Source organism: Theropithecus gelada, chromosome 1, assembly GCF_003255815.1.
Source record: "Theropithecus gelada isolate Dixy chromosome 1, Tgel_1.0, whole genome shotgun sequence".
Classification (NCBI taxonomy): Eukaryota; Metazoa; Chordata; class Mammalia; order Primates; family Cercopithecidae; genus Theropithecus; species Theropithecus gelada.
The window spans coordinates 130,117,990-130,132,003 of NC_037668.1; the positions used below are offsets into that span (position 1 = coordinate 130,117,990).

General features: G+C 34.0%; 1 protein-coding gene and 1 pseudogene across 2 annotated transcripts in view; one reads left to right on the plus strand and one right to left on the minus strand.

Moving 5' to 3' along the window:
- OLFM3 (olfactomedin 3) overlaps positions 1–14,014 on the minus strand; it is a 201,042-nt gene that overhangs the window by 66,199 nt on the left and 120,829 nt on the right. The gene's annotated exons all lie outside the window — the stretch shown is intronic.
- Positions 895–14,014, plus strand: part of LOC112633594 — a 22,027-nt pseudogene continuing 8,907 nt past the window's right edge.

Sequence of the window (14,014 nt, forward strand, 5' to 3'; positions counted from 1 at the left end):
TTTGATTCTACATGCTCATAGATGGAAGAGAGTTGCCTTATCTCAAATGAGATGTTGGACTTGGACTTTTGGGTTAATGTTGGAATGAGTTAAGATTTTGGGGAACTGTTGGGAAGGCATGATTGTGTTATGAAATGTGAGCACATGAGATTTTGGAGGGACTAGGGGCAGAATGATATGTTTTGGCTGTGTCACCACCCAAATCTCATCTTTAATTGTAACTTTCATAATCTCCACGTCATGGGAGGGACCCAGTGGGAGGTAATTGAATGATGGGGGTAGTTTTCCCCATGCTATTCTCATGATAGAGAGTGAGTTGTCACGAGATCTGATGGTTTTGTAACCATCTGGCATTTTCTCTTTCTTGCTGCCATGTGAAGAAGGACATGTTTGCTTCCCATTGTGCCATAACTGTAAGTTTTCTGAGGCCTCTCCAGCCTTGCAGAAGTGTGAGTCAAACTTCTTTTCTTTCTAAATTACCCAGTCTCGAGTTATTTATGGCAACATGAGAGTGGACTAATACAGGCAATTGTGAAATAATTGACCAGCTAAAATGCTTAATGTAATGCCAGAAATATATTAGCTTCAAAATATTAGCTGTTAACAATATTAACATCCCCATCATATTTATTTGTTAAATAGTCCCAATAGATAACTTATACTTGACAGAAAATTGTAAAATTTTACTTGGTAATTACAAAATAATCGCTTCACCTTCCCCCATAATGTGGACATATCTCTTTGTAGCTGAAAAAAAAAAAATCTCTGAGACATCAGTAGCTCAAGGGATGTTGTTCATTACCTTAAAAGTTTTCCATAATTCATCAACAACGTCATGCTCACCTTTCTCCCTCACAATGTTCCCGGACACAATTTCAGCTACAGTGCATGGCAATGACTTCTGGTGTCATATTTTTCCCCACTGCTATCACTGGGACTATTGGATATAAAAGTATCCACCCTGAATTAGCTAAAGACAACACAGTTGCCTTGCAGTACAAGTATTTGAGATTCCTAACTTTTCATAAAGCTTATGTAATCTTTGTCTAGCTTTCCAACTGCTTGTTCTACTTCTTCTTCACACATCCCAATTGCTACATTTCTAATGCCTCTGTCCCCTTAGATATTACAGACTGTTAATGGCCTACTAACACATCAAAATTAAACTCAAAATTTATTTCCTCTCAGAAGGTTTCTCCAACTCCTGGCCTCAAGCAAACTTAGGAGATAATGTGGGTCTTTTTTTCTCACATAATGTGGCTTCCTATAGGGGTATAAGCAGAAAGGTCAGATTTATAATACCTAGAGAACTTTTTTTAAAAAATATCCATATGCTGAGGGCTTTTCTTCCCCAAATGCTGTGGGAATGAGTGCAAGAATGTATAATATAAAAATTTTCCAAGGTAACTTTAATAAAGCATCCACTACTTCCTTTTCCTATGACACTATACAGAAACATTGATTCTTGACTTTATAACTCTTATACATACCCAGTCACTGTGCAGTCACCTTATTTTATAACAGTTTAGTTTTATATTTATCACCCTTACCAAAATCCTTGACAGCAGGAGTTTTATCTTTTTAATACCAAGAAAGTATAATGCTAAATACTCGGTAAAAATCAGTAAGTGTCTTTTTATGCTGACACATGATGAATATATTTTAGGAACATTTTACTTATTTTATTGTCACTTAACTATAAATCTTAAGTAGAATAACAAAACATGTGTTGAAAAAAAGATTTTTTAGATCCCAACAGAGAAAAAACAGTCTAAACATTAAAGTTTAAATATTTTGTTTTATAAGAAAGCCCCCAGGTCATCATTCACTTTTACTGTACACAAAATAAATAAGGTTAGTTTTACTTTACTAGTTAATTTACTCATAGTAAATTGTGTAAAAATATTGTGTGGTTTGTCTGACATCTTCTGCAGAAAGATGCATCACCAGCAGTAAGAATTGATAGCTTGACAGGCTACCAGTAGACACAAACCCTAAAATAGAACAAATCCTAAAACAGTTGAGAACTTTCATGTGTTTTAATTTAACAATAAACATCTCCATAGATATGTCACTCAGGCACAACAAAACCAAAGCCAAACCAAACAAAACAAATCATATCTATAATCTAGGTTGTATCAAAAAAGTTAAATTTCTTTTATATTTGATACAAGTAATATAAATATGATTTATAATACTATTAAATACTTTCAAAATAGAATGCACACAAATAAGCATTGATATACTTTGAATATAGAGTGAAACTAGAATTTACATTAAAATTATTTAAAACATATGTATTTTAGCTACTTATGTGCTAGAACTTAAGTAGCACAGAGAGAAGTGAAGTAGTCACATTATGAGTACATAATGTGATGAATGTTGTCATAGAAATATGAATTATAACCGTGTGATCACAAAGTCAGCTACTCACTTTGAGTTAAAGATTTATGAAATATGTTAGATGATGATTGAGTTGAGTATTAAAGAATGGGTGGCAGATTTGTAGGAGTGAAAGCAGAAGCACAGAGAACCTGGTGTGTTTAGGAGGAAGGTAAGAAGGTTCATGTCCTTGAAGCATAGGAAGGTGAAGATAATAGATAAGTTCAGAGAGTTTGAAAAGAGATGGAACTCGCCATCAAGACATGCAAATCAAAACCACAATGAGATACCATCTCACACCAGTTAGAATGGCAATCATTAAAAGTCAGGAAACAACAGGTGCTGGAGAGGATGTGGAGAAATAGGAACAATTTTACTTTGTTGGTGGGACTGTAAACTAGTTCAACCATTGTGGAAAACAGCGTGGTGATTCCTCAAGGATCTAGAACTAGAAATACCATTTGACCCAGCCATCCCATTACTGGGTATATACCCAAAGGATTATAAATCATACTGCTATAAAGACACATGTACACGTATGTTTATTGCGGCACTATTCACAATAGCAAAGACTTGGAATCAACCCAAATGTCCATCAGTGACAGACTGGATTAAGAAAATGTGGCACATATACACCATGGAATACTATGCAGCCATAAAAAAGGATGAGTTTGTGTCCTTTGTAGGTACATGGATGCAGCTGGAACCCATAATTCTCAGCAAACTATCGCAAGAACAGAAAACCAAATACCACATGTTCTCACTCATAGGTGGGAATTGAACAATGAGATCATTTGGACTCAGGAAGGGGAACATCACACATTGGGGCCTATTATGGGGAGGGGAGAGGGGGGAGTGATAGCATTAGGAGAAATACCTAATGTAAATGATGAGTTAATGGGTACAGCACACCAACATGGCACATGTATACATATGTAACAAACCTGCACATTGTGCACATGTACCCTAGAGCTTAAAGTATAATTAAAAAAAACAAAAAGAAAGAAAAGAGATGGAAAGCCTCATAGGCTATAGGTGCATCAACATATTGGCAACAGGAAGTTAGCAAAGGTGTTTATCAAGGCAGTTTGAGCAAATTTATTTGTTTCTTTGATTTAGTCAGAAAACCCAAGTGGTTGAGTGGAGAATAGATCTGGTAAAGTTAGGTGGCTATGGCAGGAACTCAGAAAATTTATTTTTAGAGGTCTGAAAAAGGCTAATGATTGATGATATATTAAAAAGCTATTTAGGATTGATTGGATAGGAGAAAATAAAGAGATGAGTGGAAGCTTTAATACATATATGTCTGATTGAAGTAAGTGCTATACTTTTCCTTAGAGGGGATTTGTTTTTAAAACTAAAATTATAGCTTACTTCTCAACTTTAAAAAATAGTGTCCGTAAAAACTATTTATGTAGCTTCCCTGGAAAGATCTCAGTTGTTCTGGTTCAATTTCATTTCCTCAGAAGTTAGACTTTCCAAGCTAAATGATGATGAATGATAATTATTCTGTAATAAAACCTCAACTTGGCATCAACAAACAGGACGACATGAAATGGGGAATAAAAGTTTGCATCTAATTACTGTATTTTAGTAATGAAGATGAACATTTTGGTACTTTTTAGAATTCAAAAGGCTTGTTCTATCATTTTGGCTTCTGTAGAAATGCTATTGAGGATTGTATACCACTCTATATCTTAATGGGTACAATGCTAAAAATAAGTTAGTTTTAGACAAAAAAAAGGATTAAATTTTAAAATCTTTAAAAACAAATCAACCTAATTTTAATGACATGATTGTAGAACATTTAAAAGCTGATATCAGCTGAAAATTTATATTTCAGTGAATACTTAAAAATTTTAGAATATACAACTTACATTTTCACAAACTAAGTGAATTGCTAAAATAAGATGAAGTCTATCAAAATGTCACCATAAAACATAGCTACCTCAATATGAATAAACATGAAGAAGAACTGAATGGCTTCATAGAATAAAAATATGAGCATGAGAAGAGTTCTGTGTCCCTTTACATTGCCTCTAAGCTTCCCTTTTGTTGTTCTTCCTTCTGCATATGTATATTCATTTATAAGAACACAAGCAGGAAAGAAGAGCCTCAAGAAAATCCCAAAAGTGATTTAACATTGTATTCTTGCTGTTTTATATATCACAATATATTTTGTATGGGGGAAATTGTCTTCAATATATGAAATTCAGGCTCATAAAATGATAGGCTAATAAAATGCAAGCTTTTATATTAAAAATAGAAAAACATACACGTTATAATACTATCACGTTAGTGATTTGTGAAAATTGTACAAAATACAGCAACCCTGTAAGGCCTATAGGACCTTAATTTAAGGAAAATGTTAACTGACTGGGGTCCAGGTGGGGGGTGCAAGTATTGCAACTTTTTCATGGTTATGAGTACTATGTGGTAGATCTAGGTTTTAATTTTTTTTTTTTATTTATAATGTATTTGTTCTTCCCTAGTATAACAGAATAGTTGAGTACAGAGTCTGTGTTAACCATATGGCCTGTGTTCAAATTCTATTCACATCATTTTCTAATCAAGTTACTAGTAGATCTTTTTTTCAGTTTTCTCTAGTGTAGAATGAAGAAAATAATGGTACTCTGAGAGCTACTGTTTGGTTTAAATGATGCAATACTTGCTCATCATTTAAATTTTGCCAGACCAATTAAACACTAATAAATATTGACTTTTATTGTTATTCTCCAAAAAATTACATTTTATTTATTAAAAATAAGTAATCTCCAACTTCAGGATCTAGCAGAGAAAATATTTTGGCTATTAAAATGTAATATGAGTTCAACATTTAGTTATTCATTTCTTCCTCTTACCTACATTGCTTATTATGAGCAGACTGGCCTGAGAGCAGGAATAATCATCATAGCTTTGTAGTCCTCTAATTCTGTAAGTTGGAAAAATAGATAGGGAACTTTTTAAAATATATAATACTTTTACAATTAATAGCGGTTTTTGAAAAAACCTTCTCTGCCTCTTGGCCATGTGGTTTTCAAAGATTAATTATATTTTGGATGATTTCACATTAGAAAGTAAATAGACACATGTCAAACGAATCCAGAGGGAAGCTGGGAGAAATTCCAATGAATATTACTTGAATTGAACATTGTATCCACCACTAAAATGCTAATTTACTTTGGCTGTACAGCTAAAGCCATCCATGTCTGGAATGGAAGATCTAATAAGTACCTTGATCATTTTTGCCTGAACCGCAGTTAGCTGTTGCTATGGCCAATTTCTACTCTGTATCTTCACAATATAGTAAGAATTCTAATAATATAATAATGATAGTAATAGTAACAACAGTGACAAATATTTATTGAGCATCTGTCAAATGTCTGGTACTATGTATGTAATTTTGATGTATACTAAATAATTTGATCATTACAGATATTGAGGCAAGTGTCAACCTGTTACCCACATTCAGCATTTTTAAGTAAGGAGTTTGAGGCTCAACAACATTAAATATCTTGCCCAGGGTCACACAGTGTAACTGGTATTGTTTTATCTCAAGTGTTAGATCTGTTGCTCTGTGTTGTGATACTGTTTGAGATATTGAATGGAAGGAGAAGGCAGATTATCTGCAAATCTAACTTTAAGAAATAGGGGCAGGGATCTAGGCTCATCTTCCCCAACTGGCTAAGTAGTTTCCAACTGGCCAGCTGGAATTTTCCCATCCTGATTTAAGTAATGAGCAGACATTACACTGAAAGTCATTGCAGAATTCTAAATCCCAGCTTCTCTTATTTGTGGATTAGACTTTCTGAGTCACAATGACTATGAATCCCCTCATGACTAACAATTTCATTAAGTAGAATTATTTCTGACCTCATAGTCCTGGGTAAAATCCATTTAAAGATATTAGTTTATGAAAAAGTAATTAAATTCACTGTTAATGAAGAAAAATTAAATGATTCTGTATAAACAGAATTTTAAAATAGATAATCTCCCCTAGATTGGGAGGAAAAATACTGAGATGGCAGCGAGCAATCTGAAAAAGCAATTAAAATACATTAGAGGAGTGAAACTATTTTATATGATACTGTGATGGTGGATACATGTCATTACATATTTGCCAAAATCCATAGAATGTACAACACAAATTCTACTGTAAATTGTGGCGTTTAATGTTAATGCATTAGTATTGGCTAATCAATTGTAATAAATGTAACATCTTAATGCAAGATGTAAATAATAGGAGAAACTATGTGCATGTGTGTGGAATAGAAGGAAGATATAGGAACACTAATTTCTGCTCATTTTTTTTTTTTGTAAGTCTAAAACTTCTTTAAAAAATAAAGTCTGTTAATTAAAAAAATAAAATGTATATTCTAGGACATAGGATGAGTTAAATAGAAAATAAAATGTGCATACAAGAAGTGGTTATCTACAGTCCCTATGCTGAACTTAAGAGTATCATTTCAAATATTCTGTTTTGTCTGTCATCAGACCACTTGCCTCCATTTCAAAGCCATATCAAGAGCTCAAAATATGTATGCATGGAATTGAGTTGGAGAATGTCATCAAGTCTTATACCTAACTTCCAGTAATCTTGCTGGAATTGCCCTGACAGTTTTAAAACAACTACAAGAAAAGACTTCAACACTATCATTTAAGTGGATGTCACAAAGTAGATTTCAGTTAAATAACAAAATGATTTAACTTCCCTTGAAAAACAATTTGCACAAAAAAATGAGGAAACTATTTACATAAATGACTGGCTTGCTCATGCTAAAAGAGAATTCATCAGAATTCTCTGGCAGATTCAGTTTTGCACTCTTAATTTATTTACAGTACTTTAGATTGAAGAATTTCACAACATAAGAATGTTGTAAATATTTAAGAGATGATGCCTTAGATCAGCAATTCCTAAGGACCTCTCTGTTTAAAATTTATTTTTCTCTTATACTTAAAATGAAGATTGGGATTGTTTATAAATATTCATTTCATGGATATCTTCCCACAACTCTCTTCTTACAGCAAGCGCCACCTGCTTGGAACAGCCTTAGAGTGCAAACTATACTAAAAGGAATTGGCGAATGCCAGAAGACAGTGGTGTTAAGTGTTGGCTGGCTTCTTAAGCTCCCTCCTCCATACAGCAAGTCCAAAAGTGCCTAGGCAATGAGCACTCAGAGAAATGGAGGCTATTGGGCCACTGCATACCTATATTCTGTAAAATGCTTTTACAAAATTATTGTTACTAAAGTACTTCTGTATCTCTGGGACGAAAAGTGTCTAAAAAAATGACTCCTACATTCAGAAATTTAGGGCAGTCAATTTAACAGCTCTAGCTCTGTTACTTGGTTTGTATTTGTTTGTTTTAGAATAAAAACAAGTTTAAGCCTGGCCAAAATAAGAGATGATTTTAGCATTAAAATTCCAAATTAAATATTTTCACTTATCTAGCTTATTAAGCTTTTCTCTATTTTACTTTTTTTTTTTTTAATACTCATCCTACCTGAATTCTATATGTTAAAATCATTTAGAAGACTGCATGGTGGTTTTTCCAGGGTTTTAGTGTAGGTTGTAACAAATCACTGTGCCATGTAATTGTGTTCATATTGTCTTGTAAATGTCAGTATCCTAAAGTGGGATGGACACAAGGTTTGCAATCATCATATCTCAATTCCTTATCTAGCTCTGTCACCCTCTTAGGTGCATGACTTGGGTTATAATTTCAGTTTGTCTAGAAAAAGAGAGTCCAACCTATTCACACAATATCTGAAACATACTTGTTGGTGGACGGATCCTTCACTGAGCCATTTTGAAGAACAAATGAGCTTGCGTATGAAAGTTTCTTTGTAAACAATAATGTAGTTGTAAATATGCAAATATGTTGTAAAATATTCAGATAGTTGCAATATTTGACTAATAGTAAATATACAAACCATGGTTATTTCTAATTTGCTGATCATTTGAAGAAGTCTGGATTCGAAAGTTGAAACTTTTAGCCCAGCTGTTCATTTAAGATAAAGCTTTAAGAGTGACACCATCAGTATCTATCAGGATAACGAGATTCCTCTCTTTCCATTATTTCTTCCTCATTCTTGAAGGACTTCTTGATACCAACAAGTTTTATCCCTTGACTACTATTTTATAATAGTAAAGAGATCAGGAGATCAAAATACAGAACGTGTATTTTGTTTGACTAAACATGTTCCAATTTTGTTGACACTGATATTACATATTAGAAAACAGTTTTTCAATGAACTATATTTCCAAAACAACACTATTACATAAAATAAACAGCATCATCAGAAGTTACTTTGTATATTTCAATTTTTGTGAGACAATGTTGCATAAGAATTTTGGAATAGGAGAAGAAAGAGGGAATGATAAATAGGTAAAACCTACTCTAGACTTTTAGTGTTTAGTGTTACTTTCATTATCAACCTGTTTTTTAAATTAAATGTAAGAGTAATTTTAACATGTACAATCTTACTAAAAATGATCTTAGTCTAAGTATTTAAAGTCACTTAGTTGTTAACATTGTGTTTAAATATTTGGTCTTTAATGAAGCATCTTTTTTCAAATTTTATTTGTACAGCACATCTTTTACTAAAGCTTAGTTGTAACTTTAATATCATTATAATAAAGTCTTAGTACTATTCAGATTCCCTTAAGAGTTTTAGAGTTTGCTAGATAAGTATTTTTTCTATTTAATACTTATAAAACTGGCTTAGGATATGTATGGCTGATGGTATCACCTTAGATACAGCTCACAGAGTGAAAGGACTTTAGGAGCATACTCTTGAGACACAATGGGAATTTAAGTGCCTTCTCAACTGCAAGTCCTAGAGAAGCTACAACTAGGCACTAAGACTTTCATTTCAATGCAAGACCTTGAGACTCTGAAAATCGAAAAATCTTTGGAAAGACCCAAAGCTGGATTTATGTCTTAGAGACATTTATCAGAGAAGTGTGGGTACTATTTTTTAATTAATGTGATGGTGGTTAGATTGTTTTATCTCCATTGTTGTGTTAAATGGTCATATGCTTCATTTTTGGATAGTAGGTGGTAGGCAGTGATGGTGCAGCACACCTGAACTAACTTCTCCGAACTGCTCTGTGTGGACCCCATCAGTGCCAGAGGAAGCAGAAGTAAACTTACTATGTAGAGTCCACAAAATACACAGGCACTCATATATGTTGGGTCACCCATTAAGCTGGTCACATCAGAGGGAAGGTTACTTTCATAAGCTGATAAATTTGTATTCTACATCAGCTACAGTGATGAATACTGATGCCATCTGTAGCACTGAGGCTCTAACACTGGTTTGAGATTAGTGGTTATAGGAAGCAGTAGGAGTAGAAATAATGGAGACAGGATTCCAGTATTAACCTGGGCTCATGCTGGAAGCCATTACCTGTGAGCTAGTAGCAGCCTTAGTTGCCATGCATCTTCTGGGTCCATCTTTTGAGCAATGGCAACAGAGTTCTAGGAAGCAACTCATGATGGTGGCAGAAAATCTTACTAGACAGCTCTAGAAGACAGAAGCAACCACAGTCCTCGAAAACTAATGAAGAATTAGCTTTGGTACAAATGTGTGCAGTTCAGATCAGCTATAATTCAGTTGGCAGAGAGCAGTTGTAGAAATAGCTTTTAGGTGTACCTCATCATGGATTTCAACCAGTAATCATTGCCCCTTAGAGAAATCATATGAGCTGCAAAATATTTGTAACTGAACCACATTTGGTAACATATTGACCACCAATGCTTGTGAAAGTTCTGAGGAATATCACCAAGGGAGGGAGGCAGAGAAGGGATAATTTGGAATGAGCTGAATTATCACCTCAGCTTTGAGATTGTACTAAAGTTAAAGAAAAACTATGAAACTTATTCAGAGGATGCCACAGAGTCTCAGTGGATTGTTGTATGACTCTCTTGTCAAGGACTAATGAGAATCAATTTTTTGCTTAAAACACAGGAAACATGGATTGATTTTATTAAACACTACATTTTTTTCTTTCAATGTCAGTTTTTATGACATTATTTATACGTGCTACTGACTATATAGCATAGTTTGAATTTGAACTTCCAAATGTATTTATAGTTCTTCCTATTCTTGATCATACCTCTATCTTATATAAATGAGAAATTATTCCTTACAATAATCATTTTCTCTCAATTCAATATTTCAGCTGTTTTGCTATATCTTAAATTATTTGATGCTGGGCTCTATATCATTTCTTCTTCTGTTTGTAAAAGATTTTTTTGATATTTGTTTGATATTTTTTATGTCTTACTTAATGAGCTATTTTGCTTTTTAATACCATACATTGGGTCTGGGTCAAAAATCATGTATTCCTATCTTTTATCATGGCTGGAATATTACTAATTCACTTAATATAAGTGGATTTATATAGAAGCCTAGATTTAGCTGTGGATTGATTGAATGCCCTTTTGGTAAATGTAATTCTGAATAGCAAATAGCCAAATGTCTTTTATTCTGTATTCAGGAAATTTTAATTTAAGGAAAAGTGATGCAAGGTTTACTTGGTAAATGCATTTTCTGAATTTCATACATATTCTGAGTCAGTAGTCACTCTTTTATGAATTTGTAAGAGGCCAAATAACACCCCAAAATAAAGTTTCTCTTAAATTACATTCTTATTGTAAAGGAAAATAGCATGTAATTGATGAAAAATCTCACAAAACATTCTTTCTTCCATCTCCTAAAATCTGGGATTATAAAAAGAGCAGCTGTACAACAAGCATTCAGACCTTTTGTTGTCAGAAATCCCATCTGCTTTTCTGTACTTTTGCCTAAATATTTAATAATTATGTCTAGACATCTGATAAAAAACACATAGAGATTAACCATTTCTTCACTGATTACAACTTTAGAAATTAACCTCATGAAAATTCATACCACATAACATAATTTAATTAGTTTTATTTTAAATACAGATAATGAAAATTTAGTCATGAAATACACACACACACACACACACAGACACACACATATGACATTCATTTGATTTTAAGATACCATTGAGTATAACATGCGACATTAAAATGAAGATTAATGGTGTTTTGGAAAACTACATGAGTATTGATTATATAACAATCAAATTTTCAAAAATGTTATATCCAAAAATTTATGTATGTCAAAATCAACAAAGCAACAAAACAACACTATATTACTTCTACTCTTAATATAAGTGCATATATATATATATAAAGATTAAAAGAAGTTTTCTAGTTCTGCTATTGTTATATAGTCATATATAGAATATCCACATATATTATATTAGGGTAACTAAAATTTACCAAACAAATCTTTAACTAAGTCACTTTTCATGTCTATGCAAACCCAAGTCAGTAGAGCTTGCCAATCCTGCTGCCAGGGCTGCCTATAAGATAGTACTGATCCGGATCCTTGAGAACTCCTGAAACCTGGAGAACTGCTTTTTCTGCCAGGACAACACTGATGTAAGCCTGACAGGGTATGAGAAGTTAAAGTGAGAGATGGTTGCTATGAGTTTTACATCTGCTTCATTTTGGTGCAGAAGACCACAATCTAGATAGACTCTTGGGCAGTACCAAATGACACTGCCCCAGATGTAATTGCCTGTAGTGAGCAAACCTATGACGGTTTGATCAACCTCAACAAGGCAGGGACAGCTGCCAAGGATGGTGAAGTCCAGGAAATCATCTGGTGTTTTATGAAGTCAGGTCTCCTGAGAAGGAGACTGATCACCTGTTTTACAGTAACAACAGTAAGGCTAAAGTAGATATGAAAAATAAAATTGTCTCCCATTTTGACAGTTTTATCTTTCATATCTACTTACCCCAAATAATCTAGTCAGAATGGCTCTGGGCATAGTTCCTTAGGTCAAGGCTTTGGGTAGTAGTTTGTTTACCAAAGACCTTCTTGAGTGAAGATAGGAAGGAACTAAGACATGACCAATGAAGATCAAGTGAGCCTAAGGTTAATTCTATCAGCCAATCTTACTCTGCAAAACTGTCCCAGGTGGCTGTCATTTTTCCAGTGGAATAGAAGATGAAGGTAACTGGTATTACAGTTTTAAAAAAATCAATGATTTTAGCTTGACTCCTGGAGGAGCCTGGTTAATATCAAACCTGAATATTTGCCTGCTTATATTTACTGTTATATATATACTATATATAATATATATACATATATACAATTTCTATACTATATATACACATATATATACACACACATATGATTCAAAAATATGGAAATTCAGATTTCTACTTCCAATTAAAATAATATAGTCATAGAATATTTCAAGCCATTTCTTTTTTACTTTTTTTTTTTTTTTTTGAGACGGAGTCTCACTCTGTCGCCCAGGCGAGAGTGCAGTGGCCGGATCTCAGCTCACTGCAAGCTCCGCCTCCCGGGTTTACGCCATTCTCCTGCCTCAGCCTCCCGAGGAGCTGGGACTACAGGCGCCCGCCGCCTCGCCCGGCTAGTTTTTTGTATTTTTTAGTAGAGACGGGGTTTCACCGGGTTAGCCAGGATGGTCTCGATCTCCTGACCTCGTGATCCGCCCGTCTCGGCCTCCCAAAGTGCTGGGATTACAGGCTTGAGCCACCGCGCCCGGCCATTTCAAGCCATTTCTTATTCCACTGTGGTACAAGCTCCCTAAGTGGCAGGAGGAGTACCTCCTACTGTATAATTCAGAATCCCTTCCTTCCTTACCAATGTGTGTCTGTGACATACCCTTAATGTCGTTGATAATGTCCAATTATGTGTTTCACTGCATCACTTTTCTAAGGCATATTCTAGTTACTTGGCTTTCCCACCTGGGTACAATATCAATTTTAGTATAATTACCTACCTCTCTTTTTCTTGCCAGAATAGTATGAAAAAGAACTGATGTGCAATTAATAATTATTATATCTATTTACATACATATAATTGCATTTTTGCTTTCTCAAGAATGTATACTTTTAGAGTTACTGTTTACATGTGTAAAAGACAAACATCTTCAGAGTTAAATACATCCACAACATTCATAATATTTAGAATAATAAACATTAAGAGTAAAGGACAAGAGAGCAGGTTCCATCTGGCCTTCCAAAGGGAAATAAAAACTTGCTATCTTTGTTTTTTTTTTTTTTTTTTTAAAATCCTGATCTGTATTGATTCTCACCATCTTTTAAGCCACTATCACCAGGAGTCTTGAAAATACGGGAGAAAGTTTGGGCTTATTCATCAACGTTCGTTCACAGCACCATCAATGATCTAGAAGAATCTGCACTTTCTTTGACTTCTTAGAGCTTCTGTTTTCTATCCCCATCTATGGACTTTCTGGAGCCCCAGACCTCTCCCAACATCCTCTCCAGTTTCCTGGTCCCCTTGGGATTTCCCTCCTTACTAAGAAAAGTCATTATATGAGAATTTAAAGTAAAAGGAAGGTGAGGAATCTAAAGCTGGAGAATTTAGTGCCAGCAAAGGATGGTTTAATGTTTTCCAAAAGAGATTGACTAAAAATGGGGTTGTTTGTTTTTTTCTTGTAAATTTGTTTGAGTTCTTTGTAGGTTCTGGATATTAGCCCTTTGTCAGATGAGTAGATTGCAAAAATTTTCTCCCATTCTGTAGGTTGCCTGTTC